Source organism: Artemia sp. Qi Xiang Cuo, chromosome 16 (genome assembly GCF_049724085.1).
Source record: "Artemia sp. Qi Xiang Cuo chromosome 16, ASM4972408v1, whole genome shotgun sequence".
In the NCBI taxonomy this organism is placed as follows: Eukaryota; Metazoa; Arthropoda; class Branchiopoda; order Anostraca; family Artemiidae; genus Artemia; species Artemia sp. Qi Xiang Cuo.
This window is the reverse complement of record NC_142809.1, coordinates 62,382,278-62,406,469: the sequence shown is the minus strand read 5'-3', so window position 1 is coordinate 62,406,469 and position 24,192 is coordinate 62,382,278. Positions and strand designations below refer to the sequence as shown.

The 24,192-nt window shown below is 35.1% G+C and overlaps 1 long non-coding RNA gene across 2 annotated transcripts in view; it reads left to right on the top strand.

Annotated features, from left to right (window-relative positions):
• Positions 1-21,299: 21,299 nt before the first annotated feature.
• The window catches only part of LOC148943161 (uncharacterized), a 78,088-nt gene continuing 75,195 nt past the window's right edge, over positions 21,300-24,192 (top strand). For both annotated transcript variants that reach the window (XR_016143092.1, XR_016143091.1), the window contains exon 1: positions 21,300-21,504. This is a non-coding gene — a long non-coding RNA (uncharacterized LOC148943161). The remainder of the gene's footprint in view (positions 21,505-24,192) is intronic.

The window sequence follows — 24,192 nt, the reverse complement described above, 5'->3', positions numbered from 1 at the left end:
GACATTTCAGTTGGCTTACAGATCAATTCCCAGGAGATGAATTCTAGTTTAGTCTTGTCTTTCCTTGTCTATAGTTTGTCTAAAATTCTTAGACTAGCTTCGAACTGCCTTTCAATTTATCCGAAAAGCCAGTAAAACATATTTTAAGTGGTTGGAAACACATTTATTTGTTTAGGTATATAATACAATCTATTCTATTATTACATGTGTTGTATTCTTACCATGATTTAGTAATATTCATGATGGATAATCAATCACTTTTCTATTTTCCAATGAGATGTTTCAACAATTTTGCGTTGAAAATTTTATTCTTTTTTATATCAGGTTTCATCTAAACAAAGGTGGTAATAACAACGAAAATATGAATTGCATGGAAATAATATAATTATTTAGAAGGTAAAAGGATAAAAGTTTTAAATTTTTTTTCTGATTCCTCTGTTCTCTAATATCTGATTGATCGTGGATAAATGTGTCCTCCTTGGGATACCGAAGGCCATAATTGATACATAGGAAAGATATCAGAAAGAAAAAAAGGAACACGGTATACCAAAAAATATCAATCGTAGAAAAATTCACGATTTTCGTATATAGTTTAGGAATATTTTCAGGGATGGGAGAGGCTTTGATGCTATTTTTTGGAAAGAAAATGCTATATTTGGAAAGAACATCGAATGGTCTATCAATTTTTTGCTGCTTTACATATAGGTTAAAAGTCACACTTTTCTGGTGAATCTTGACGAAAGTGAATAGCCAGTAGAAAGTTTGCTTATTTCAAATGGACGATTTGTTTAAGGACACTTTTGCAAGCATTTTCCGTCATTCTAATCTGATCAGTGTTCTAAGCACTTGGGTGATATTTTCATCAAAGTTATCTTTTCAATGCTCTATTTTGTAATGACATGTAAGATCTTAACAATTTACTCTAGCAATAAACGAGCATAATTTTATGGCATATTTAACGAGTTTAGAAGACAAATTGTCTGTCCCCAATTGACGCCCCTGCAAAGAAAAAGGAATTTAATATATTTTAAAGTCGTTCTTATAATTAGCCCATCTTAAACCCATTGAATCAGAAATCATTGCATATACTACATCAATATTCATTACATACATGAAATTAAGAGAAGGTTTGTTGCTCACATTAGTGTAAGTATTGATAAATAAAAGCATTAAATTCGAGATACGAATTGTTCTTCGTCTAACTGTTTTCAGACTTGCTCCTCCTCAAGCAGACCCGGTAGAAAGAAACAATAATTTATTGTCTATGTACATAGATTACCAAAGAACGATGTCGTCATGCTAATTATAAATCAGAAAGGTTGTCTGTAATTAAATTTGCATGATAGTAAAAGTGTTATTTCATTAAGGGAAGTTTATAGGGAGAAAGGATAAAGGATGTAAACACAAAATCTGGGGAAATACGAGTATACGAAACAATTCAGGAAGCAATGTTGACAGGTTTGTGCATTATGATGCAGAAGGTATACGCTAGAATATATGCTCCTTATTACATGTCTGTTTGTTATCAATTACAGCCATGAGGAAAAAGAGGTGATAAGATTGAAAAGAATAAAAATCAGCTTTTTTTTAAGACTACAGAAAATAATATTACTTAGCTAAGATTTATATGAGAGGTATGTAACTCTTGCTTCTCTTTAAATATATTAGATTGAAAAGCTTCCATAGTATTACCCAAAAAGAGGCTAAATTCGCAAAAGAACTGAAAAAGAAGTGGGGGGGAGATCAAATGGTCATCGTTAACACCTTCGCAAAGGGGCACTAATTGTTCTCCAGAGTTCAACACATTTTCTAAAATATTTAAGTTGGCTTACAGATTGATTTCTAGGAGATAAATTCTAGTTTAGTCTTGTTTTTCCTTGTCTAAAGTTTGTCTAAAATTCAGACTAGCTTTGAACTGCCTTTCTATTTATCCAAAAAGCCAATAAAACATATTTTAAGTGGTTGGTAACACATTTATTTGTTTAGGTATATAATACAATATATTCTATTATTACATGTATTGTATTCTTACCATGATTTAGTAGTGTACATGATATAAAATGCAAATATAAAATGGAGCAGCCACAGAGAAAGCAAAAAATTATGTGAAAGAGCATAGAGAAAGCAAAAATTTGGTCGAAATTCTGATCAGATGTCCTAAGGGGTGTTAAATTGACAAAATGTCACTAATGGTTCTAGGACTGGTAAAAATTACTTTCGACTTAAAGTAAAAAAATTAGAACTTTAACTTTCCAATAAAAAGAGCGTCCTCCAAACTTTCTACAACGAGAAAAGAGGGGGGGGGGGGGAGAAAAAACCATTGCCATTCATGTACGAGACAAATTCAGCTCTTTTTGAGATTTAATGTTGTTATTTACTTTCATAATAACGGTGTAGACCAGATATTTTCTAGGAAACAGTTTTCAATTCAACAATATTAACTGCATGCAATTGAATTATCGGAATTACATCTATGACACATGAAACATTACAAAATGAACATACCTCAGTATAAAATACCAAGCGTAATTAGTATATTTACAAAAAGCGTTTCAAGTAGTTTTGCCTTTCAAGCGTTCCAAGTAGTTTTGCCTCAAGAAGATCACCTTTTTGATTTGTGAATATTATGTAGAGAAATGAATTATGTTATGCTTTATTGGTGTTTTAGTTTTTTGTTTTTTTTGCTATATATATGTACTTTTTTTCTCGGTAAGTAATTGGCTATTGTTCTCTGAGTTTTTTATCCGTATATAATCCCCTGATCAAAAGCCAAGGAGCCTTTTGGGGGGGGGGGCAGGCACAGTGTATTATTGCTTGCGTATTGATAATGAATAAAACCTTATCTTATCTATCTTAAACATGACAAGACCAATCCGAGTAGCTAAGGTAAAGAGTATTGAAAATAATGATAAACGATAATGAAGAACAAATATATACAGTCAGAATACTTCCGTCAGCGGCAATTACAACGAGTCAAAAACAAAAGTGAAGAACAAAGAAACATACAGTTGGAAGATAAGCGGCAAAAAGAATTAAAACTACTGAAAAACAAAAGTAAAGAACAACGAAATTTAAGTTTAAAAGATACACCACAGAGAAAACAAGGAAATATACGGTTGAAAGATAAGCGACAGTGAGAGTTACAAGCAATCACGGAAAAGCGGGTTTGTCACTAAAACGAAAAAGGAGTGAAAAACAGAATTGTGCAAAGTTTACGCCATGACACAAAGAAGAAGCTCAAATTGTCTGCAGTTACAAGGTAAGTAACAATAAGAATCAATATATATAAGCCTGTCGTGTAGACATGCCAGGACCTGGCCTAGAAACCGGTCAAATAGTTTTTGTCTTCTTAAAAACCGGAAAATTGACATTTCTGACCACAAGAACGATCTAAATAGGTCACAATTTAAGGTTTATGCTCAATATGCATGTTTTTTACCGTTTTTAAATAAGCCACGTACCGTCTTCAATTTTCGACTAAAGATGAAAATTTTGATACTATTCGATAGCTGAGATTTAGATTTATGAATTCACCGAGTTATATTTTTGTAAAATGATTCATTTTTTTTTTAGACAGTAAAATTCTTTTTAAAAACAGAGAACTTTGTGACTAATTTGAATCTACTATTTTGACCGAATAGACAATGTATTTGTATCATATTGTTCAGTCAATGAATTTTAGACAAACTATGGACAAGGAAAAACAAGACTAAACTAGAATTCATCTCCTTGAAATCGATCTGTAAGCCAACTGAAATATCTTAGAAAATGCAATGAACACTGGAGATCAATTGGTATCCCTTTGCGAAAGTGTCAAGGATGACAATTTGATCTCCCCCCCCCCACTTCTTTTTCAGTCCTATTGCAAATTTATCCTATTTTTGGGTATTATTATGGAAGTGTTTCAATCTAATAGATTTAAATAAAAAGAATTCTTTATAAAGGAACTTTTGAAAACAAAGTAAAAATTTGAAGTCCCCATGAAAAAAAAAGTTTTTGACTTTTATATTGCTGTCAAAATTGTATTTTTAAAGTTCGGTTATGATTCTACTAAAATTACTACTACAACTCACCGCAGCCCCAAGCCGCCAAAGGCCAACACATCTACGCATAATCCTCCTCCATACCAATCTATTCAATGCCTTCCTTTGAAACGGATGTAAAGACATCCTCATACGAAGTTCCTGTTCCCCTTAAATCTGTCCTTATGACATCCTCCCACCTAAACTGAGAACAATGTGCTTTTTGTTTAGCCTTAGATGATTTGCCGAAAAGAATAATATTTGGGAATCTGTCATTTTTCATCCGCACAAGATACCCAAATTACGTCAACTTTTCTCTCATTATAGCCCTAGAAATTGGCATTGAAACACAGTTTTCGCACAACCTTTGAAATACGGTCGGTCAGTTGAGTACCCAAAACAGTACAGAGGTAAGTTCTCTGGAAAACATTTAACAAATCTTCCTCCGCTATTCAGAGAACCCATGCTTCATAACCACACTTGATCACTGTCACCACTACAGCTTCCAATATCCTAGTATTGCCTCGTAGACATATATCCCTATTTTTTCAAGGTTAAATGCGTTTGGTGAATCAGACACTTCCAAAGTATTAATCTAAAAGTGAAATTTGTGTTAACGTATCCTCTACACTTCTTAAAACTGTAATTTTCTTTTCTTAAATTGTCCATTATTTAAAATCCAGTACAAATGCTGTGTCGTTTACTAGCCTATAATTTCTTTAAGAGGCGTCACTCCATAAGGTCATCCCGAAGTACGTTATCCATTATCTTGTTCGGTTTGAAGTTTAGCCTTGTTTACAACCCTTCACCTCGTTGGTTTGCGCTGACGGATTTTCTATACTACCTAGTAACTGAGGGTTAAACTTCGTTTTCTAGAAATCTACCACCACCAGAGCAATTTTCAGGCTTAGCCTCCCCCTTGCTTCTCCCCGAGTCAGCTATAGGCTATATTTTGTGGGAAACTAAATTCATTTTTCAGAAAAATTCAGAAGATATTCAAATATTTGTTTTGGAGGAATGGGGGCTTACTTGTCAAATCTCAAAAGCTTATGAATGATACAACAAATATGCAAAAAGAAAATGGAGGCATTAAAAAAAATTGATATAAGGGAGTAAATGGGATGTCTCCCTATGGGCTGAGCTAATAGATTCTGATTTAATATTTTTATGTTCCTTGTTTTGCTAATTTTTAGCTGTATTAATAGTTTTTTTTTCCCTTGTGTTACCAGTTTCTTTTTGACGTTTTTTTAATAGATGAGAAATAAACAAAATTAGAGTCTTATTAGTTCTAATTTTATCTATGAATAAATTAGAAAGCAGCAAAATAGTGTTTTTCCAGTTTTTCAAGGAGCAGACAATGCACATTTCGGTGTGTATCGACAATACACATCTGGTTGTAACATACGAATTTCTTTTCCTCTAACTGTTTTAGACTTCCTCCTCCTCAAGCAGAGACGGCAGAAAGAAACAATAATTGATTGTCTATGTGCATGGCTTACCGAAGAACGATGTCGTCTAGCTAATTATAATTCATAAGTCAGAATTATAAATACAACTCTGGATAAAAATATTCTAAACAAAACCCCGCAAATCCGTGTTTTCTGATTATTGCCCTGCTGTTATCTATAAATAGCATTGTCATTCAGCAAGGATACAAAACCAGGAGCATTATGACTAATTTAAACTTAAACTGATACCCATATATTACTCATCTCAGAGCCACCAAAACCAATTTAAGATTCTTAAAAGATGGTTGAGTCAAAGAAGATACAAAATATAAAGGTTAAATTTGTAGAAATGTGAAAAGAAAAAGATTGTATCTCTTTTTTTACGCTTCTAATAATTATAATTATTAAGTTAAACTTATCATAAACGATTAGGCGAGAAAACGCAATTCAGACTTCTAGATAGGTTTCTGTGGGTAAACTGGAAACCCATCTCTTCAAGACTAAATTGCAAAGAATAAATTATTCTGATTCAAGGGTTTCTTATGCCTTTTCTATAGATTTTTCCGCTAATCTTGCACTCCTAAAATAAATTGCAGAAGTAAAAGATTACTTTTACTTTTGAAAACAGCTATATAACCCAAACATTGCGCTGTAGGTATAAGTCCCCCCCCCCTCCAGTCACATGATTTGAAATAAATGTGGGTTGCTTTGCTCTGAGATTGTGCTGGATGGGGGTTGATCTAAATGAAATAAGATGTAAGGGGCTCAGTTAAACACACACTGTGTGGAGTTCCTTCAAGTAATACTTGAATAAATGACATGAAAATTAAAATTGAACTTGACTCCTAATTTTCCGATTTTTAGTGCCACCTATACAGTATTTAAAGTAGGCCCTATCTTTTCATAAGGAAATGAACATAAAACATTTGGCTTTCTTCTTTAGGCTGTTCTATTGTCTATTGGGAATGCTGTGAAGTTCAAAACTTATATCAAAAATAGGTTTAAAAGCCAATTTTTTTTAAATTTTATTGGGCTAACTTTAACTTTCCTAATGGAATGTAATTCTTGTTAAGATTCTAGGCTAGCCTATATGAAGAGATCTTTACCAGTATATTAAGTAGACTAGGCTAGGTCCATCTGGTAGTTCTCTATTTTAGGGGTTCCTTGCTAACTTGAAAATTAGGGTAGAGCCTTCATCTTCACTTCTTTGCTTGTTTTTCCAGTTTTTCTAAAAATCTATGAATTTCTTAGAGCCTATATATTCACAGAATATATACCCCCACTCCCCTAATATGTAAATATATACCTAGAATGGACATCCACCAAATGGCTAATATGGGCGTAAAGTTCATTTGTGATGCAAATGGATGTTATAGGCTAGCCTATTTTGATTGAAGATGCAATTCTAGTTATATATTTACACATTTGGGGAGTGGGCGTATAGGCTATATTTTGTGAATATAAAGGCTCTAAGAAATTCATAAATTTCTTAGAAAAACTGGAAAAACAAGCAAAGAACTGAAGATAAAGGCACTCCCCCTGCAAAATGTGTTAACTAGGATTATTCTACATATTATGGAACAAGAATTGTTTTCCTAATATGTTTCCTTATGTCCAGCTGGGTTCTTAGTCTGAAAATAAAGGTTGGCCGGTTGGCTAATTTAAAGACTTGTATATATATAAACTGTCAATTGAGCCGTCTGGTGGTACCCCATATTTTTAAGGTTTCAAAGATTAAATAGGCTACATGTCAGCAGGTGTGCAAAAAGTTCCAAAGCTGCCAGTAGCAGAACTCCAAAAGCTGTCAACACTTTAGCAACACAACTTGTGTTTTTACAGCTTTGCTTTGAGCAAAAGTATTTTTGGTAAATATATCAAATCATATTATTGACATACAAATAAGGGGAATACCACTTGATGCCTTTTTTATGCTCTTTCCAAATATAATACTCCTTTTTGTCAGAAATAAATTCTACCCACCCCTATATACCAATTTGGGGCATACATTTCCACGTTAGGTTGGTAGAGATAAAGTTTAAAGTTACCTTCATTTACATCAAAAATAAAATGTACCCCCACCCCCCTAAAATTCATTTCTGACAAAAATGATTATTACATTTAGAAAGAGCATAAAAGAAGGCATTGAATGGTATATTCACTTTATTTATAAGTCAATAATATGATTTGGTAAATATTTACTGTATTTTTATATGTAAAATTTGCAGAAAAGTAACACATATTACTTAGTAGCCTACAGCTTACTGTTAAAAATATCAATAGTTTTCTGAATCACAATTAACAATGTAATCTAACTCCATTGCAAGGCATAGTACTAGCAATAAATATTGTACTCCATAATTTTATATGTACCATTTTATTAAAAGTACTGTATCATATTTACTCTAATACTGCTTGTAGAATATAGTATTCAAAGTAGGCTGTATATAGCCTAGTGCTGTTACTTAATGGATAGAGGTGGAGGTAAATTTTTTTATTCATATTATTGACTTTTTATACCACTTAATGCCTTTTTTATGCTCTTTCCAATTATAATAATCATTTGTGTCAGAAATGATTTTTTCCTCCATCCCTATATATACCAATTCAGGGTGTATATTTGCACATTAGGGGGGTGGGGTAAATTTTATTTCTTATTTAAATGAGAGGTAACCTATTTGTACCTATTTGTAGCTACAAAAAAGAATGAATTGAGATTATTCAATAGTTTGTCTAAGAAGCTGTAAAGTTTCAGAAAGTTGCAGCAACCACCTCTCTAGCCATCCCTGCAGAATCTCCCAACCAGAAACTACATTGTTATCAATCACCTAACGTGTCCCTTGTGACGTCAGAGTTTTCTGGCATAAAACTACAAGAAATCCATGGTATGAAAAAATCTGTCAACAAGGAAGATACAGCTTTTGAGAAGCAAGAAAGTAGCTGAGAATCAACTGGACCATCTGCTGACAGTTGTAACTTCATTTTGGAGAGGTCATCAATGTATTTATTCACTATATTTGTAACTATATTTAGATATAGTTTTGTAAATATCAATAATTCTCTCCAAAATAAGTACAAAATTGGCATGTGAGATCTTATTAAAATAATTATGTTGATTGTTGCTAAGTAAGGAAAACATCAAGGGTCATTGTCCCTGAGGGTTTTGAAAACTTATGCTGAGTAAATAGCAAACCTAGTAGAGGCAAAGAATGATGGATTCTTGAAACTGATACCTTGTGTCTTGGCAAGGGTTATCATTGCTTAAAAACTTATTCCATGACTGATATTTTTCTTACCAGTGGATATAAAGTCAAAAGGCCTTAGACCCACTGTGACAAGTTTTGGGCATCTTGTTCAGCCAATTGAATGCAATGTGCTGGACCCTAGTTAAATTTTTACCAGGGAGAATCACAGAGACCAGTAAGTGTTAGAAGATGAGTGGGCACATAAAGCATAAAATATTGTCAATCCATTGCACTACCTACTAGCTGCTGCCTGATATGTTTTACTGTCAGAGAGTGATGCTTCAAAGCTTCAAGCAGACCATATGTGATGTCTAATCCTATATCCCCACTAATGACAGGCAAGTTTACTACAAAACAATCAAGACATCCAGAAAGAAAAGAAATAATACAAACAATCTGGAATGTTTGTCTATTATGCTTAATCTTGTCAGCAATATTTGCATATGGGGGTAGCTGTTTAGTAGCAGGTTGATTTTTACTAAGGCATGCTTGCAGTTGGGTGTCAATAAGTTTGGCAAAAACAAGAGTAAGACTTGCAACAAACATGCAACTGTCAATCAATCACTCAATTTATTAAAAAGAAACACAGAAAAAATTACAGAACTTTAGACCCCCACAATGGCTCTTTGGCCTGTGAGAATGGGAGAGATAGTGTGCAAGATTTACTGGCAAGTTTCAAAACTTATTCTTACAAAATAAGTTACAAGTAACTTTGATAAATTACTGCATAAGAGGTAAGTTTCAAATACTCATGAAGTTAAAAGAAAATATTCTCTCTTCTTTGACAGATTGATAAGAAAGCATATTATTTTGCATCAGATTGTTTCTTTATATCCTACTTCATTTACACAGGGCAAAAAATTATAAAAAATGGCACTTTAGGCTTCAGACAATTCTTTATAAGAGATAATCTAGAGCACACAAATTGTTGAGATTTTTACAGCCACTCCTGTAAGCACCAACTTTGCAAAAAAACAGCCCACCAACAAGCTTTCAATTTGACAGGTTTTGCAGTCTCAATGTGCAATGATTTGTAAAATGGGTCACTTTTGGAGATATAGCTACAAAGTTTTGTGTTCAAAACTTTTACCCATCATGTAATCTTACCTTTAAGAAAATGCTGCAATAATTTTACATTCATCAGACACTAATTTAATTGCTCTGTTATATATTTTGAAAACTGGGAGGGTAAAAGAAGAGAATGTTGATAGCCATACTGTTGGACAGTAGTACACATAAGGTTGAACGAGAGAGTGAAAGAGGATCTTTATTATTGAACCTGGGAAACAATGAAGAAATTTCTGAAGAACTCCTAGACTTCTGGAGAGCTTAAGTTTCACAAAAGCACAGTGATGTTTGAAAGAGAGATTTTGTCCAATAAAATACCCAGGAATTGAACTTGTCTATCAGGGGGACGAGTTATATCACCATGAGGGGTAGAAATAGTTTGAACCAAAGGACAAGAAGTACCTGATCTGGAAAAAATAAGTAGACTAGATTTAGGGCAAGACAATTTGAATTGAACCAAGCAAAGGTTCTTTCTAGAACAGAATACAATTTTTTGATAAGGGAAGAATCTTTAATTTTTGAACACCCATGAGTACTATCATCTGCAAATACAAATAGCACAGGATCTAGAGATTCGTCACTAGGTGGAACCAAATTGTGATCACAAATGCTATAGCAACTTTGTTTAGTTTATTCAGATACAGCAATAAAAAGATCATTGATAATTATAAGGAATAAAGCAGATCCTAGGATAGGCCCTGAAGGGATACCAAAATCAACATGGAATTGATCTTAAAGCTTAGGGTCAATACTTATAGACCTTTCAGATAAATAAGTTTCAAACCCATTATAACTGTTTCCCCATATCCCTCTGTGTTCCCTTTTGGAGAGTAGGATAGCATATAATATGCTCTCAAACACTTTTCTGACATCAAGGAAAATTGCAGCTGAAATGCTACCCTCATCAAGTGCCTTGTGAATAAACTTCAGCAAGGCTATACAAGCATGTTCTGTTGAGTGTTTAGAGTGAAAATCAAACTGATTGTAATGGAAAAACTGTTTTTTTTTATCAAGAAACAACAAAAGAATAGACTACATACATTTTTCAAAAAATTATGTACTCGTACTATTGGTAGACTGTGGGTCGTTTCATGTATAGGAAGGCCTTTCAAGCTATCAAGAGTTATATTGCCTTTGTATTGGAGCTGAGAACCATGACCCACTTTAAACTGTCAATAAGCTTTCAGACCAGAGATCAAACCCATTGTATGGTTTCTACACATAAGCTGATCTGCTTAGGACTTTTTGGCAGTGTCATCTACCAAACTTTGCTTATGAGCTGATAATTCAAGAATGCCGGACTCTGAATCGGTAAAGGTAGTTCCAAGTGAAAAATTTGAAGTCACTAACACTATAAGTGATGTAACTAACACTAGCTGGTCTGACTCTATTGTCACTGCAGAATTGGTTCCATCAGTTATGGGTCGTTTCTGGGGATTGGCAGGTGTGGAGGGTCTAGAAGGGCTAGAGATAACTATAGGGTGCACATTGGTAGGCTCTGGGGTGCTTACGGACTTACTAACTGTTTGGTTAACATGATTGTCTGACTTTTCAATTGATTCATTTTCTAAATCAGGAAGTAAGTCAAGCAAAGACAATGAGCACTCAACTGTTGGCTTTAGCAGCTATGTAACAGCTGTTAAACTAGAATTTGACCAAATAGGTCCAGTCTGATTTATTAGATGGTAAAAAGCCCTATATCTAGGTTACCCTAGAACCTAAGCAAGACTTTCATTCCATTTGAAAAATTGTAAATAATTTTATTTTATTAAGTTGTTTCTGTTCAAGTGGTCATGAATAAAAACTAGACAAATTGATTCATTATCCCCCCTCCCATCTGCCTCTTTTCTTAATGCACCTATTTTTATTTTGTTCATTGATTAGCAATTGCTGTAAAGTAAAGTTGACAAAAAGTGTCAGCTATCAAAAAATTCAGTGTGAATAAATAGGCTAGTATGTACTGTACTTTTAGCCATGACAAAGGAGAGATAAAATCAATTTGGCTAAGACTATGTCATAGGCTACAAACATTTTTATTTTAATCTGACTTGTGAAATGTTTTTTTTAAGCTAGTTTATTTGAACCCTTATAATTCAGAATTTCACAAAGTTGAGAAGCTTAAAATATACAAGACAAATTTGGAAGGTCTTATAATACTTAGCTAAAACCATAGTGAAAATATCCCTTTATACAGTTTTTATATTCTTTCCAAATATACTAAAGCAAGATCTATAGTGTACCTATAGCGATACCTTAACTTGTATTGAAAAACTGATGCCACAAATTCTGAAAACTTCCTTAATACAATCATAAACTATAATTTAACTCATCTCTAAAAGTGAATAAATTCTTAATCATTTATACTTGGGATTCTGGAGAAATGGAGATATTTGAGCTCATCAAGGGTAACAAGGTTCAGCTTTACCTATATTGTCTTTAAATGTTAATCATTTATATACCCTCAGCCTACTCTATGTTTTGTGAATTGTAGCTAGCATGCAAGGGCTAGCCAACTCAGTGTCAGTTTTGTTTTCCTTGGATAGGCTAGATTGTTTTCTAATTTTTGTATAGGCCTGTAACTCCAAACATAGGGCACAGGCCTCACCAGTTGGGTATGGTAATATTTTGGTGGGTAATTGGTAAGACATGAACCCTTTTGACTTACTATACTTTACAGCATTTATCTTGAAAAAAATCTGTTTTATGTGAATGATGTCACATTCAAATGCATTTTAGGAAGAAAGAAAATAGAAATGATAGTATTGTAATGGCACTCTATGTTGCATAAAACGTGTTCAGACAATGTTTTTATCAGTATGAAATGTGTTTAGAGGATGACCCAAAAAATTATATCAAGTTAATTGCCTTTTAAGCTTCCTTCAGGCAAAAACAGGTAAAATTTTGAATAACAAAATTTAAAAGTCACAAAGGGGACATCATAATTAAAAAAAATTCCTAGGTGGGGCATGGCCCAAAGTTGGTTTGGAATCACTGGTTTAGGCCCAGGGTAAAGTATAGCCTGTTTTTTTTTGTCACTCCTAAAATTGAGGCAGGCATATGTGAATGAGTTACCACTCCTCTAGGATAGGCAAAGTGTTACTTTATGGTAGATTTGCCATGGTTTATTACTTGTAAAGAAAACATGCTACTCCTAATAAATAAAAGGCTGTAGTGTGTAGAATTAGGGCTCATTCTTTGGTAAAGTTGCAGAATAGCTGCTTTTCAGAAGTAGATGTATGCCTAATATAATGCAAATTCAGAAAAACGGTTTAGTACACGGTTTACCACAGTTTAGTAAATGTAAAGGAAACATGCTACTCCTAATAAATAAAAGGGTGTTGTGTGTAGTATTAGGGCACATTCCTTGGTAAAGTTGCAGAATAGCAGCTTTAAAGAAGTAGATGTAATATAATGCGAAATTCAGGAAAAATTTGACTTCCTTGTGATTAAAAAAACGCTAATAGCAAAAAGCCGCTAAGCTAGAGTTCTACAATCAATAAAAGACGCAGTAGGTTTAAGAATTTTACAGTGAGAGAAGGAGGCAATACCCAAATGCTTGTTTATAGTGATTTTTGTTTGTTTCAAGCTTGATTTGCATATTCAATTCAAGTTTCACTCGTTTTAAGATTTATTTATTCATTTACATTAATATGAATTGTATGTTTGTCTAGGGTGGGGGGGGGGCTTACTGTCAGATTATTCTTGAGTTTAAAAAACGGATCAAAGTTTCAAGTTTTTAAAACTTTCTTATTTCAAAATCAAACTTAAAAAAATCAAATCTTCATCCAAGTATCAAAACTGGTATCAAAGTAAGAATATCAAAGTGAAAAAAGCTTGCCCCTTTGAAATGAGCCCCCTTTGAAGTTTATGCAACGACCCCCTTTATGTGACGTGCGTTTGGGAAAAAAATAAATGGAGTGTAGGGGGAGGCTAGCTGTCCTCCAATCAGTTTTTACTCTTAAAAAGTAAATTACAACTTTCAATTTCCAATAAAATAAGCCCTCCATGAAGTTTATACGAGCATCCCATCCATAACAAGCATATATGCTCCAAGGGCATAATTTACAACGCCTATCCTCGGGCACTGGGGGGCTTTGTCGACACCAAAGTTTTTGTTATCTGAACTTCGAACTATTTTTAACAAAATGTCTCCCTCAAAATTTTTATCTGATGCATTTAGGGTGCGGAGGGGAAGTGGGGCTTTTTGCCCTCCAATGTCTTTTGACTCTTAAAAAGTGAACAAGAGCTTCCAATTTCCAATCAAATGAACCCTCTCCGAAGTTTATGCAAACATCCCTTCCATAAACACGATATATACCCCCAGAGCATTACTTACAATGCCTTCCTCCAGGCCATGGGGGTTGCATTGACACAGGAGTTTTTCTTATCGGACCTTTGATTTATTTTTAATAAAATGGCTATTATAAAAATTTTATTTGATAGGCTTGGGGAAAAAAATAGTTTTCAGGGGGGGGGGGGGTTGGGGTGGGGTTAGTTGCCCTTGGATATCTTTTGACTCCAAAAAAGTGAACTAGAACTTTCAATTTCCAATCAAATGAGCCCTCTCTGACGAGCACCCCTTTCATAAGAAACATGCCTGTCCCCAGGACAGCACTTACAACACCTACCCCCTGAGCCCTGGGGGGGCTGTGTTGACACCGGAGTTTTTGTTATCTAATTTTTTGAACAATTTTTAACAAAACTGGCTATCTCAAAATTTGTAGCGTATGTGTTTCAGGAAAAAGAGCATAGGGGGGGGGCGACTAGTTACCCTTAAATCTCTTTACTCTTAAAAAGTGAACTAGAACTTATAATTTCCAATCAAATGAGCCGTCTATGAAGTTTATACAAGCATCCCTTTTATAAGAACCATACATGCACTTAGGGCATAATCTAGAACGCCTTCTCCCGGGCCCGGAGGGGCTGTATTGACACCGGGGTTTTTCTTATCTGACCTTTGAACTATTTTTTTAAACAAAATGTTTATCTCAAAATTTTAATAAGATGGGGTTGGAAAAAGAAGGCAGGGGGGAGGGGCTAGTTGCCGTCGGGTCTTTTTTGACTATTAAAAAGTAAACTTGAACTTTTCATTTTCAATCAAATGAGCCCTCTGTGAAGTTTATACAAGAATCCTTTTCATAAGAACCATATATGCCTAGGGCATAACTCACAAGGCCTTCCCCGGGCCCTGGGGGGTTGTCTCAACACCTGAGTTTTTGTTATCTGACTTTTGAACAATTTTTAACTTAATGGCTATCTAAAAATTTTTATCAGATGTACTCGGACAAAAGGGGCGGGGGGGGGGGGCTAGTTGCCCTCCAATCTTTTTTGACTCTCAAAAACTGAACTAGAACTTTCAATTTCCAATCAAATTAGCCCTCTCTTAAGTTTTTACAAGCATCCCTTCCATAAGAACCATATATTCCCCCAGGGCATAACTTACAATGCCTGCCTTCGTTCCCTGGGTGGTTGTGTTGACACTGGAGTTTTGTTATTTGGTATTTGAACCATTTTTAACAAAATTGCTATCTCGAAATTTCATCGGATGCGTTTGGGAAAAAAGGGCGTGGGGGGGGGGGGCTGGTTGCCCTCCAATATCTTTTGACGCTTAAAAAGTGTACTAGGACCTTCAATTTCCAATCAAATGAGTCCTCTCTGAAGTTTGTACGAGCATTCCTTCCATAAGAACCATATATGCCCCAAGGGCATAACTTAAAACCCCTGCCCTTAAGACCTTGGGGGAGTCTTATGCTCAAAGATATAATTTCCAGAGCTTTCAACTACGTTGAACAAAATGGCTGTCTCAAAAGTTTGATTGGATGTGTTTGGGGAAATTGTGGGCGTGGAAGGGGCATTAGTTGCCTTCCAATCACTTTCGACTATTAAAAAGGGCACTAGCCATTTAAATTTCCAATCGAATGAGCCCTTTTTGAAGTTTCTACAACAAGGCTTTCCATAAAAAACCTTATATGCCCCCAGGGCATAACTTACAACCCCTGCCATGAGGGCTGTTGGGGGGGGGGGGGGGGTTCTCAGCCTCTAAGACCTTATTTCCAGAACTTTCAACCACGTTGGACAAAATGGCTATTTCAAAATTTTGATTGGATGTGTTTGGGGAAAAGGTGGGCGTGAGAGGGGGGTTAGTTGCCCTCCAATCACTTTCGACTATTAAAAAGGGAACTAGCCCTTTGAATTTCCAATCGAATGAACCCTTTTTGAAGTTTCTACAACAAAGCTTTCTATAAAAAGCTTATGTGCTTTCAGGGCATAACTTACAACCCTTGCCCTGAGGGTTGTGGGGGATTTTCCTCCTCAAAAATATAGTTTCTATCCGGAAATCAATTACGTAGAATAAAATGGCTATCTAAAAATTTTCATTGGATGTGTTTGGGGAAATGGTGGGCGTTGAAGGGGTGTTAGTTGCCTTCTAATCACTTTCGATTATTAAAAAGGGAACTAGTCATTTAAATTTCCAATCGAACGAGCCCTTTCTGAAGTTTCTACGACAACACTTTCTATAAAAACCTTATATACCCCCAGGGCATAGATTACGACCCTTACCCTGAGGGCTGTGGGGGGTTGTTATCCTCAAAGACCTAATTTCCTGAATTTTCTACTACATTGAACAAAATGGCTATCTCAAAATTTTGATTAGATGTGTTTGGGGAAAAGGTGGGCGTCAGAGGGGAGTTAGTTGCCTTCCAATCACCTTAGGCTATCAAAAAGGGGACTAGCCCTTTGAATTTCCAATCGAATGAGTCCTTTTTGAAGTTTTTACGATAAAGCTTTCTATAAAAACCTTATATGCCCCCAGGGCATAACTTACAACCCATGCCCTGAGGGCTTTGGGGGGAGTGTCCTCCTCAAAAACATTATTTCTATCTGGAAATCAACTACATAGAACAAAATGGCTATCTCAAAATTTTGAATGAATGTGTTTGGGGAACTGGTTGGCGTGGAAGGGGTTTTAATTGCCTTCCAATTACTTTTCATCTTAAAGAGGGCACTAGAACTCTCGATTTCCAATTGAATGAGCCCCCTTTGAAGTTATACGATGACCCCTTCCACATAAAGTGTCTCTGGGAAAAAAATAAATAAAAATAATAAAACATTGGCGCCATATGGCCTTTACTATAGGTGACGCTATAGCGTTGCCTCTGATATTGTATTTCAATCCTGAATCCTGTTATTCATTTAAGTCAGCAGCAGTCCCTCCCAACTGAAATACAAGCAAAAAAAGCTGAATCAATGTAAAAAATTTGATCAAAGTGAGCAACAAGCCAGTAGCCCCCCTCCCCCCCACCGCAGCCTTGTTGACAGGGATGAATAATCCGGATGTTCCCCCCTCCCCCTTTGAATGGTTCTGTCCCTCCTACTGATGAATAAATATTCATCATAGTCACAGTTTCTAAATAGTCATAGTTGTATACAGTAGTTATCATTTTCAGAATTTGAAACTCCAAGTAATTTCTTGTTTCATTTTCTTTATTGTTAAAGGAGCCATAACAAGTTGCTCCTCTATCTCATTTGTTAAAAATTTATCTTGAACGGTTTTAAAATCAAGTTTCTATAGCGCTTCCCTTGAATGTTTTCCTGATGTTGGTAACTTGCCCAATTAGCATGATCGGAATCGGGGTTATCCTCTGTAGATTACTCCTGAGTAGGAAACGCTATAATGAAAAACAGCAGTACCATTCATTTCTCTCTCAAAACTTTTCAAGTATAATCTTCTCAAGGAATATAATTTTACCCTTCCCCCCTGGTGGGGCCTATTTTAGCCATAGACTTGACGCAAGACCCCACAAGACGATTTTTTAATTACAAACTTCTTACTTCATAATCTGCAAGAAGTTTCTATTATTTAAATTGTCTTTGTTCCTTCCATATTTCCTCAGTTTTTATATAGCCTAGCCTTATATATGGCCCTAGTAGGGGGGGGGGGGGGGTTGTTTGCTAAATTAACGTAAACGACTAAATTAATGTACACGACTTGGTTAATTTGGTGAATTTCTAGTTTCAGTGCAATTTGCAATCTTGGACAGTAGTTGAGTTACATGAATGAAGCTTTCAGGTGTGTATTCAAAACTTTGGTGACCTGGGAAGATATTTTGAAGCAACTACCTACACTCCTCCCTCCAGAGGGCACTTAACTTTGATGACCTATAGCAATTTTTGTGTTATAGAATAAAAACCTTCCAAAATAGATTTTCTGCCCAAATGAAGCAAAAGAAAAGTATTTCGTTCCTCAGTAGCCTCATACTTATGCTCAATCCCAATTTATAAAGTTCTAAAGTTTTTCCATATTATTCTACGTAATTGATTTCCAGATAGAAATTATGTTTTTGAGAAGGACACTCCCCCACAACCATCAGGGCAAAGGTTTTAAGTTATTCCCTGGGGACATATAAGGTTTTTATAGAAAGTGTTGGCATAGAAACTTCAAAAGAGACTCATTCGATTGAAAATTTAAATGGCTAGTGCCCTTTTTAATAGTCGAAAGTGATTGGAAGGCAACTAACACCCCTTGCCTGCCCACCATTTCCCCAAGCACATTCAATCAAAATTTCGAGATAGCCATTTTGTTCAATGTTGTTGAAAGTTCTGGAAATTATATCTTTGAGCAGGACACTCTCCCCAAGGCCTTAAGGGCAAGGGTTGTAAGTTATGCCCTGGGGGTATATATGGTTCTTATGGAAGGAATGCTCGTATAAACTTCAGAGAGGGCTCATTTGATTGGAAATTGAAAGTTCTAGTTCACTTTTTAATCGTCAAAAAATATTGGAGGTTAACCTGCCCCCCCCCCACGCTGTTTTTTCCCAAATGCATCCGCTAAAAATTTTGAGATAGCTATTGTGTTAAAAGTAGTTCAAATACCATATAACTACTACTCCGGTGTCAACACAACCCCCCAGGGCCCGGTCACAGGCGTTATAAGTTATGCCGTGGGGGCTTATATGATTCTTATGAAAGGGATACTCGTATAAACTTTATAGAGGGCTCATTTGATTGGAAATTGAAAGTTCGCGTTCCCTTTTAATAGTCGAAAGAGATCCGAGTTCAACTAGCCCCCCCCCCATGCCTTCTTTTTCCAAAGCCCATCTGATGAAAATTTTTAGATAGACATTTTGTAACAAAAAATAGCTCAAAGGTTGAATAGGAAAAACATCCGTGTCAATACAGCCCCCAGGGTCTGGGAGAAGGCGTTCTAAGTTATGCCCTAAGTGCATGTATGGTTCTTATGAAAGGAATGCTTGTATAAGCTTCATAGAGGGCTCATTTGATTGGAAATTAAAAGTTCTAGTTCACTTTTTAAGAGCCAAGAGATTTAAGGGCAACTAGCCCCCCGATGTCCTTTTCCCCCCAAATCCATGCGCTACAAATTTTGAGATAGCCAGTTTTTTAAAAATTGTTCAAAAATTAGATAATTTCCCGTTGTCACCACAACCCCCCAGGGCCCAGGGGGTAGGCGGTGTCCTGGGGTTTCTACGGTTCTTATGAAAGGGATGCTCGTGTAAACTTCAGAGAGGACTCATTTAATTGGAAGTTGAGACTTCTAGTTCACTTTTTAGGAGTCAAAAGATATCCGAGGGCAACTAGCCCTCCCCCCCCCCGCACACACTTTTTTCCTTAAGCCTTTCCAATAAAATTTTAAAAATAGCCATTTCATTAAAAATAATTCATAGGTCAGATAAAAAAACTCCTGTGTCGACGCAACCCCCAATGGCCTGGAGGCAGGCATTGTAAGTAGTGCTCTGGGGGTATATATCGTTTTTATGGAGGGGATGCTTGTATAAACTTTGGAGAGGGTTCATTTGATTGGAAATTGAAAGTTCTTGTTCACTTTTTAAGAGTTAAAAGAGATTGGACGGCAACTACCCTCTCCCCTCCACGCCCTAAATGCATCAGATACAAATTTTGAGGTAGACATTTTGTTAAAAATAGTTCAAAGTTCAGATAACAGAAACTCCGGTGTCAACACAGCCCCTAAGGGCCCGAGAATAGGTACTGTAAGTTATGTCCTGGGGGCATATATGGTTGTTATTGAAGGGAAGTACGTATAAAACTAAGAGAGGACTCATTTGATTGGAAATTGAAAATTGTAATTCACTTTTTAAGAGTAAAGTAATAGGAGGGCAGCTAGCCTCCCCCCACACTCCATTTATTTTTTTCCCAGACGCACTTCATATAGAAGGGGTCGTCGCATAAACTTCAAAATTAAAAAACTTGAAACTTTTTACAATCAAAAACCAACAAAACTTTATCACTTTGGACTAATCTCTTGTTTTACCGTGAACAATTTTACCAGTTACAATCATCACAAATCTCCTCCATTGGGGGCATGAAAAGCATTGGGTTATGTACACGACTTTTTTGATTTGGTGAAATTCTAGTTTCAGGGCGTTTTCCTATCTTAGACAGTAGTTGAGTTACGTAAATGAAGCCTTCAGGTGTGTATTCAGAACTTTGGTGACCTGGGAAGATATTTTGAAGCACCTACCTTCACTCCTCCCTCCTGAGGGCACTATTTATAAGGTTTCGATAATTGGATGGGAGAGAGATTTAGGCCCATACCTATTTTTACCTTGAAAATAAGAATTTTCCTTTGTTTTTTTTTTTCTCTTAAGTTTTGAAAACTCAATTCTAGTGAACTGAGTAGGAATTTAAGCCATACTATAATTCCTTGGTTTTCAAATTTAAGACGTTTTTTTTAGCTGCTCAAAATACTGTGGAGCTCTTTTTTTGGCCCATCTATCTTAAGTTTCACTTTATATTCATGAGACAAATTCAAGTTTATCAGAGGTCATTGTTCCTTTGGAGGGGGAAGGGATGGATGTTCATTAAATCAGCTCTTCTGGCTACTGAAGTACTTGTTGTGTTTTATACTTTTTTGTTCTTGTGTATTATGATTTTTCTTTATATCTTTTTTTCGTTTTGTTTATACTCTGTGTCCCTTCCTTTTCTATGAAGGGTTTGCAAATAACCAATAATAATACCTAATATGGCTGTTATTTGCTTTTTACAGTATGATGGTGCTTCTGTGATCTGTAACAGCATAATAATATTTCATGCTGGAACATCTATTACTTACCTAGAAGTGACTTTGTGAAATCCTTTTCGGCTGACATATGATTATTTCAAGATATTCCTCTAACATTTGGTTGACTTGAACATAATTTATTGGAGAGGAGGGCAGGATTCTTAAACAGCTGCTTTTAATTATGTAATCATTTTTGAGTAGCTTCAATTGGTTTTGTACATAATGAACGAAAAATTTTTGTTGAGGCCTTTTTGCCTTGGCCCCACATGGCCCCAATGCATCAAAAAATTGAAGATCTTAAGATGTATTCATTGCGATTTTTTAAAAAAAAACCTTTTATTTTGTCGAAATTGGAGGTTGTTTTTCACTACTGGTACTGTGCAATGGGAACGTATCAATAGAATGACTGGATTGTCAGAATGCTTTCTAAATCACAAGTTTTTTTTATTGACATTTAAGTTTGTTCTTATTGCAGATGGAAGAAATGAAAAGTGCTCAAGAAAAAGCTCCCCCTCAAAAACCAGCTCCAGCTGGAATACCTGTGGGAGCAGGGCTACTAACAACAGAGCCAAGTAATGAATGGGGTGCTTCACCGCTTCATTCACAACAGGCAGGAGCTCCAGGAATGGCGCAAGCAAAAGTACCATTGCAGCAAGTTATGCGACAAATTGCAGCATTGTGTTTTGGTATGACTTATAATCTATATCTCTAGGGTTAAGAAACTGAAAAATAATGTATTCATCGATAATTTTCAGTTGACAATTTTTTTTGTAAAAGCCATAAAAAACGGAAACACATTGATGCAACAAGATATGATTAGAAGCAGAAATTTGTCCTCAAGTGCCCTGTAGAAAATAAAGAACTAACTTGCAAGGCACTTAATTGTCTTTCACTTGTAATGAAAATCAAAATTTTAGTAAACAGTTTTCAATATACAGTTTTAGTAAATTTTCTCAAAACAATAAAGAGCTAGTTTTTTGATTTCAGCAAATGCAGATAAATATCACAAGTTAGTTTATTATAACTCATATTGTAGATAAATTTTGAATGATAATATTTATTCATTTTGAGTGTCCTCTTGAATCTTCACTTCCATGAGAAAAACTTGTTGTATTTCTTAATTAGTCTTGGATTGTTTTTAGGTTTCCAAAATAGATCCAATGAAGTTTATATAATGATTCTTGTTTCAAGGCAATCAAATAGTTCGTGATAGCGAACTGTAAGTATGGAGCGATACGGCTAAATAGTAACCGAAACACTTAAGAAACAGTCCTGATAACAATGGATCCACAAGAAAGATTGAATTTTGATGCTAATTTAAAATATATAAAATTTACCAAGTTTGATGTTACCCATCAAAAGGTAGGAGCCTGAGAAATTTTGCCCAATTTTTGAAATAGGGAGACAAAACTTTTTTTTTACTATTAAGATTAGTTGAAGTAATAGTTACAATTTTTGAATCAGCTTCAATAGGCAATTTCTTTTGCTGGACATTTTTTTTAAATGTCTTTTCGAATTTTCAGTTACTTTGGGCTTTGTTGCTCTTTGCTATATTTTTGAAGGGAATAAGAGGGACGGCACCAAAAAGGGTGATTAAAAACTTCTGGCTATTGGGTTTTGACCATGTAATGATTTGGTGTTGGGTTCTGGTGAAGAAATAGCACCTAAGATAAGATTTTTGGTACCATATGACTCTATGCTGGAGTTGCCAGGATGAACAAAGAAGACGTACACATGGTCTAGGGATTTAAAGTGAGCTATAACAAACGATTTCGCAGTAGCCTTTTATTCATGTAAGAGTGTAAAAGAAGGGTGTTATCAAGTTGACGTGGATTGGTTCTGCGGATTGTACAAACAGAAATTTACCAGTTCTCCTGATTTCTGTAAGTGGTTTTTGTCATTTATCTACGAAATATCGAGGCTGAACTATAGTTTGTGTTTGTGTCTAGTAAGTATTAGTTTATTCCAGACAGAATGGACCGACGGATTTTTTTCCACACTATCGTTTTCGTTGGGATTTATTTATAATAATCAAAAAAACTTTTGCACAAAATAAGTTTTTCAGAAAAAAGTAAAGAACTCCATTAAACAAAAAAATGAAAAAAAGAATCAAATAATCTACCAAGCATACAACTACCACATATCAGTATCAATAAATAAATGAAACCAAAAACAAACAGAAATTGAAATACATCAAACTCAAAACGAGCCGAAATTAATCTGAGTAGGGTTCTAAACTCTATGCTTTCTAAAAGCCAGAATATAATTTGTACTTTACTGAAAAAATTCAAATAAATGTACTGAAAAATAATTGCATTGTCAGTTTAATGTACATATGCTGATATTTATTCCTAAAATCTTAATTAATTTTTGTTTTATTAAAGTTATAAGTTAAAACATCTAAAAGAATTTTTTTCAGTAAAGCACAAATTATATTCTAGCTTTTAGAAAGCATAGAGTCTAGAACCCTACTGAGATCAATTTCTGCTCGTTTTGAGTTTAACTTATTTTAATTTCTGTTTGTTCTGGGTTTCATTTATTTATTGATACAGATTTGTGGTAGTTGTATGCTTGGTAGATTATTTGATTCTATTTTTGTTCATTTTTTGTTTAACGGAGTTCTTCACTTTTTTTTGAAAAATTGATTTTGTGCAAACAGTTTTTTTGATTAATTTATGTTCATTTTATATAGACCTAGTCTTTTTCAGGGAGAAAGACTAAGCCTTTTCTGAAGTTAAACAACCATCCCTTCCATAAAAACCTTTATTACCCCCTGAGAATAACTTACAACCCTTGCCCATAATCTCTGAGGTTTCTTTCAACCCTAAAAGCCTTGTTATATGATATTTAGACTATTTTGGATAGAATTGCTATCACAAAATTTCTATTTGACGCATTTCGGGACAATATGACTTGTGTGTAGGGGCGAGAGGGTAGCTGCCCTTTGATCACTTTGACTCTTAAAAAGAGCACTTGAGCGTCTGATTGTCAATCCAATGAGCCCCCTTTGAAGTTTATATAAACACACTTTCTATAAAAACCCTATCCTCAAAGACATAATTTCCAGACCTTTCTGATGGGCTTAACAAAATGGCTATATCAAAATTTGGATTGGAAGTGTTTGGTGAAATGATAGGCGTGGAGGGAGACATATGCCCTCTGATCACGTTCGACTAATGAAAAGACACTAGTCCTCTCAATTTGTAATCGAATAAGTCCTTTTTGAAGCTTCTACGACAAAACTTTCTATAAAAACGTTACATGCCCCGAGGGCACAACATATGACCCTTGTCATGAGGGCTATGGGGGGAGGGTTGTCATCCTCAAAGACATAATTTCCAGGCCTTTCAACTACGTTCAACAAAATGACCATA